The sequence below is a fragment of the Lactuca saligna genome, chromosome 3 (assembly GCF_052625555.1).
Source record: "Lactuca saligna cultivar CGN05327 chromosome 3, ASM5262555v1, whole genome shotgun sequence".
Taxonomy (NCBI): domain Eukaryota; kingdom Viridiplantae; phylum Streptophyta; class Magnoliopsida; order Asterales; family Asteraceae; genus Lactuca; species Lactuca saligna.
In genome coordinates this window covers 120,723,040-120,729,997 of record NC_136419.1, presented here as the reverse complement: position 1 = coordinate 120,729,997, position 6,958 = coordinate 120,723,040, and positions in this window count along the sequence as shown.

Below are 6,958 nucleotides of genomic sequence, written 5' to 3'. Positions count from 1 at the left end.
ACATGAATCTCAGAATAGAAACTTAATCGAGTTAGATAGTGGAATTTACCTGAAGTAGAGTCAAACTTATTGACTTTACCAGCCTTATGATTTTTCAGGATAATTTGGCAGCTTCACAACCAATGCCCCTTACCATGTACCATTGTCAATGTCCATGGAAGTTTTGGAAATTGATCTTGTAATCAAATTTGCTTTACTAGTCCTCCTAATCATTTCTGATTTAGAAGCACCAAGAAAATAGATAAGATCATTAAGGGTCATCTCATAGTTTGTTCTATAGTAGTCCCAAAGGAACTCACTATGTGACATAGAAAGTGATTGAAGACCCAACTTTCTCAAGAGTTTGACACCCAACTCTCCCGGCTTGTCAATATGAGACTTTATCTCCAAGATGTGAGCACACATAAAATTTGCTTGCCAATAGGGCTTGAGTGACCTTGAACTTGTGGGTTAGGGAGGATAATTGGAGGAGGTGGAGGAAGTGAAGTTCCAAGAGATTTGGGAAGATCATAGATGTCTAAACTAGACATTTTTTGGGAGATATTCAAGATAGTTGATTTAGAGTCCTTAATATAACACCCAATATGAAATATTAAGGCTACAACCCAACACAATATTTTATAACTTGGAACAGGGATGCCGTAATCCAAGCTATAGAATTTTTGAAGGTAGGTGAATGACAATTCAACAATTTCCACCATACAAACGAAATAATTTAATTAGGTTTTACTTGGATTTCAAACTCCTAGATCCTTTGAGATTCATTGAACTATTCAATGGAATGTTTCAATCTCGAGTGTGCCCTTTAGGTTTTGTGACTGGGATGTCGAGGATCACAAAACAAGGTGTGAAGTAACCATGCAAATTACTTGGTACTCTTGAGTGTTTACCCCTCAATCGATGTGCCGGTTAACCACACATGCTCCATCGATACTATGATAAACATTAAGTTACCATTTACCTACCTTGTTAAATACGAGTTAGTGTGCCAGTTAACCACACACGCTCCACTAATCGACTTAAACAAAGTGCAAATTGTAATTTCATGTATTAGTACCTTATTCACATTTTCGTAAAGTAACTAAGATTTGGAATTTTAAAAGAACATTTAGTTACTTTATATTTATCATTAATACTTTTAATGAAGGGAGAATGACAGTCATTGTGCTACCCGTTCGGCTAACGACCATCCACCAGTCAAGGAAGCGGTGGGTGAGAGTGGACACACATTAAACTGTCATTTTATAGGCAGTAACCTTATACCCCCTTATAGACCGACTTTGTGAATGAGGCCTACTAATGGTAAGACGACTTTCTCTTATATTTGTGATTAATGATGTATATTATTCTGTGCCTTATTGAATTATTCTGTCCTTGTGAGACCGGAGGGTTTTCACTGAGATACAGGACTAGAGGGTCCAACCAAAGCTGTGAGACCGGAGGGTCTTCACTGAGACACACGACCGGAGGGTCCATAGTGATATATAGCCATGTGAGGCTAATTATTTATGTGTGGTATATTGGGGAACTCACTAAGCTTCGTGCTTATAGTGTTTGGGTAAAATATGTTTCAGGTACATCTCAGGATCATAGGAAGGTGCCGACATGATTGTACCCACCAGTTTGTGACTATGTTTTGAGGATTTTGGGATATTATCAAACATTTTGTTATCTTGTGTTTTGAAAAACTTATACATTTGGGTTATGAGGAATGTGAGACTTTTTTTATGTGGTTTTAAAAATGAAAATTCTATTTGAAAATTTAAAGTGTTATAGTCGAGATGATTCTTTGTTGAGAATTGGTCTTCCCTTGACTATTTCTGTACATGTATTAGTAATGAAAAAGTATGACCGTTATAAAAATTAGTAAAAATAATAATAGTAATAGCCGGGATCGTGAAGTAGCTGAGGACCCTAGACATTTTAGGATCCTGAATATTTTAAGGATCATGGCCCTAACACTTTCCCCCAAGTTATTCCTGAAAATATAAGAATTAGTTTCGTAAATATTATGGGAATAAATTAAATAAATAGATAAAAGGAGAAAAGAGAGTAATTTCCAGTTTAATTTGTTAACGACTATGTAATTTAAAATCCAACGGATAGTTTACTAGCCATTAATAGTCAAATCACTTTCAATCGTTCTATATAAATAGAAGCGACTAGTTCCTCAATATCTTATTCATTTTTCTTTTCGTTTCTCATGCTATTTCACGATTGTTGGTGATTAGAAGGTAACTATTTCTTTCACTCCCACGCTTTTGCTTTTTTCGCCATGGTTCGAAAAATGGCTATCTCCCAAAAAAAAAACATGTTGGCCTTCTTGACGATGACTTCGCCGATCGAGGGATCATATCTTATGAGGTGACGTGTTCCCTTGAGGATGATGACATTAAGTTTCTAAGACTTAATGGAGCCTTTCCCTCCAAAGCTATTTCCAGGCCCTTTGATCCCCTTATTCAGCCCAACTTTCTTTCTCGCACCTGGATATGTTATCCTTAGTACCCTTTCTCTTTGGGTTTGAGATATCCTTTCCCTAGGATAGTCCCTAAATTCTTCAAGTTGACCGGGATTTTGTACGTCTAGGCCATGAAAATCGTCCAGAGGATCATACATTCGATCGACCAGGTAAATCAATCAAAATGCAGTGATATAGGCCTTTCAGAATTTGCTTGCGTGTACGATATCACAACCTTTGGGAATTCCTGTTTCCTCCTCAAGGTCAAAACCCAGAGATATCCTCTAGTCTTGAAAACCAAGCACAACGATGGAGCTTGGAAAAAAAAAGATACTTCTTCGTGAGACATGACTCTATTCCCCGTGGGGATCTCTTACCCACAGATTGGGTTAAGAAGGGTAGGATTTCAATACTTTTCCTTGTGATCCTGAAATCTTATTCTTATTTTTTTGCTTCTTTACAGCTTTCAAATTTGAGGAACTTGTTCCCGTTACCGAGGATTCTAAAGAGAAGATTGATAAGTTCTTGGATTTATCTGAAGTTAAGAGATCCTCCGATTCGATCAAACCATCCTACAGGAAGGATCCTCCGCCACTGACCTCATGTCGACTGGTAAGGATCCTTGGTTTTCTCCTGTTTGTAGTGAAGATCTTAATGATCCTATTCTATATATATATATATATATATATATATATGTGTGTGTGTGTGTGTGTGTGTGTGTAGGATCCAAAGCCACTCGCTCCAGTGCTCCCTTTACTCTTGATTATCTTGATATAGCCATGTCGAAGGACTAACTAGTGGTGAAGAAGGAAAAGAGTTCATCTTCTGTTCCTCCTAAAAGATCAACTGTGTACTTGACAGTAAAGACTTCGGGATCTCGGAAAAGAAAAACCGATGAGTAAATAAGTTTATCTTTAGAGAGCCTTGGAGCTGAGGATGCACTCCATAAGTTGGTCTCTTTCTCCTAATCTATAATTGTTGACTCCATTCTCGCTTCATTTTTCATTTTGTTTTTTGCTGACTCATTATATCTTTATCATATGTCTCTGATCATGTTTCAGCTGATTTAAGGATCTGGGCGGAGAGGGATGAACAGGCCCTTCAGGGACAATAAAAGATGTGGAATGCAACCAACGAGGATCTTCTGAGGATAATGGAGCTGATCAAAAAGGCGAAGGATGAGAGAGGAGGAACACATACACGAGATGGAAGAAGTGATATCCAATGTGAAGCTCAGTGCTGAAGTGGCCGTTTGGGAGGCCAAGATCCGTCTTGCGGAGGATCTTGAAAATGCAGGTTCCTAGGACGTGGACGGTTGGCCCGAGGCACTAGCCAAATTGACTGCCAAGCCTGCTCCTGCCATCCAGTATCCTGTATTGTGGCTGACCTAGGGGGAGAAGAAGAAGGCCGATAATAACCAGGTTAAGGTCTAGGCCTTTTTGGTGATTAGGGTAGCGTTTTTTATTGATGTAACCATTTGAATCCTATAGGGCTGTATGCCTTTTATTTTGAATACAATTGTTAATCTTTCCTTTATCTTTCTCTGCTTTCTTTAGCTGCTCAATATGATAATAAGATCATTGCATAGTTAGGATCCTAAAAACAGTGAATAATTTCAAGATAAAGTTCTTTAGATAAAATGATTCGACAAGGATTGAACTAGATAAACAACTAAAAATAATAAGAACTAACTTTGTTAAGTAAATTAAAGAAGTTTGATGACTGACATGTAACCCTTAAGAGTTTCAAATAATAAAAGAATTGGTTAAGAAATAATTTTGGTAAATCCAAATGCTTTAAAATTCTTTAAAGATATCAATTTAAAATAGTAAATGAATCTGAAGTGATGAAAGTTTATAAATCATCATTTGGTTTAGGATCCTGAAAAGTTTAAGATCCTTAATTTTACCTAAAAAAAGATTCAAAGTTAAGAACATGGAAAGATGGAACATGATTGTCTTCGAGTTTTTCCTTCAACTTCATAAGTCTTTCAATCTTAGAATTTACTGAGGATAAATCTCAACTTAGGAAAGGACTTTGGTTTACTGTTGTCTTTTGGTAATGAGGCTCCTTACCAATAAGTAGCGATGAGGATCCTTGACGATAAGGATCAATAGGGACGAGGATCCTTAAAGATAAGGATCCTAGATCATACAAGGTAAATTCCTCTTTATGATAATCTTTTTAGGCTATAGATTTTGATAAAATTCTCGTCTATCACGTTAATGTTATATGCTAGGGAGGATCCCAACTTGTGATATAATTTATTAGAAAGATCCTTATGATAACATAAAAATGTTATGATTCGAGTGTATTTTTTGCGCCAAATTCCTAACGTATGATAACATGAAGATGTTATAAACCTTAAGTAATCACTGGGGTAAGATCCCGATTTTTGGATGACATGAGAATGTTATAAGCCTTAAGTAATCACTAGGGTAGCATCCTAATTTTTGGATAACATGAGAATGTTATAAACCTTAAGGATCTCCACTAATGTTCTAAGATAAGAGGGTTGCCAAGCCACTGAATCGTGAAATGATCCCCTTATTCATATCCCATAGTTAGATATTGTGCGTCCAAGCGAGGTGTATAAACCTTAGTTTTTGTGAAAGAGGTAATGTGCTCTTTAAACCTTAGAGGGGATTACGTACCCACTACAAGAAAAGTCTAAATAACTACGAAAATTTGCTACGGAAGTGGAATCTGTAGTTATTCTACTACATAATATACTACAGAAAGGCTAGTCGTCGTGATTTTGCTACAAAATTTGCTACGAAATTGCATTTTGTAGCTAATATTTGAATAGCTACCAAACTTTGCTACAAAACCAAAGTCTGTAGATAGTTTGCAATGGAATTTTTTTACAGAATCATGATCCATAGCTATTTTGCTACAGAAGTTACAATGAATCAAAGTTCATCGTTGTTTTGCTACAAAATTTTGTGACAACTCGAAATTTTCATTCGGTCAAATCCTAAAAGTCAATTACTTCGATTTATAAGTCAATTACATTATTACTTAATTTTAGCAAATTTAAAGTTCGTTTGATTATTTTAATATTATTCTTTAAACGAACGGGTGAAAGGAAGTGCCGTCTCGAGTCTTGAAATTTCAAAGCCGCAAACACCTCGTGTCCTAGAAGTTCACGGCCAAAATCTTCCCAAAAACGTAAACTCATGCTTAAACATGAGTTTACTCCCCAAATTACCACACTTCTCATTTCCACCATAAAAGAGTAAACTCCAAACTCTCTCAAGTATCATCCCGGTTTTCGCTCGATTTCCCGAAAACGTAAGTGTTTCTCGACTTGATTAGTTGATATAACATAAAATCTAGTGATTATACATCCTTCAATCCATCCATTTATGTGTTTTGACTAGTTTTCCAAAACACCAAGAACACAAACTAGTGTTCTTGGACTTTTAGTTCATTACAAGCTTCCACAAAATAAGTACTTCAATCCATGAGTCATTTAAAGCTTACTATAGATATTAATACCAAGGAAATGTCCCAAGAACACCAAGAACAAGGTGTTCACGGTTTTGGGAGGCTCCCAAAATCGTAAACACCAAATAAAGTGCAAAGTGGTGCCACAGGGTGCCTAGATGCTTCACAATGCCTTAAGGACTTGTCTAGATTCATCCTTGGTAAGTTTATCACACAAAAAGCACCAAAACCTTACATTTTTATGTGTTTACGGTTTGGGGATCTCCCAAAACCGTAAATACCCCAAAAAGTGTATAAATGTCCCATAAAAGTCCCATGGTTATTCCTTATGTCTAAATCTAGCCTAGACTATTGCTATGATTGAGCTAAGGACTTGAAAAAAAACCCAAATACCATAAACTTATGAGTTTAAGGTAGTAAACTCATGAGTTTAAGGTAGTAAACTCGTGGAGAAATGGTCCTTAGAGCGTAAACACCATTTAGGAGTGTTTTGATGCCACACAACACTTCCTAAGGCTTAATCATGAAGTAGGAATGCTTGGATTGGCTTAGAAGTCTTCAAAGCAACAAATGGTCAAAAGGTTAGGAGTTTACTGCCGTAAAGTCAAGAGTTTACGACCGTAAACTCAAGAGGTGTTGGTCTTTAGGGAGTAAACTCATTTTAGGAGTGTTCCTCGAACCCCAAACACACTAGCCCTTTCCTACAAACACTTAGATGCAACCCTTGTGATCTTTAAACAATTAAATCAAAGTGTTACCATGTTCTAGAGTGTCTTAACTTATATTACTAGAGATAAAGTGCTTAATTAGTTATATATATTGATTATATGATAACTAGGCTCGTTGTGTGTGTACAAGTCTCCACTTGTCACCTAGCATCGTACCCGACACCTCAATCCAATCCACACACTACAGGTGAGTTCATACCCCTAAATTAACCTTTTAAATGTTTTCAAATGTTTATAAATACTTTTATGGGGGGGGGGGGAATACAAGTAAAGTTACGATAGTTATTATCTCAATCACATGTGATTAATAACTATCGACAAG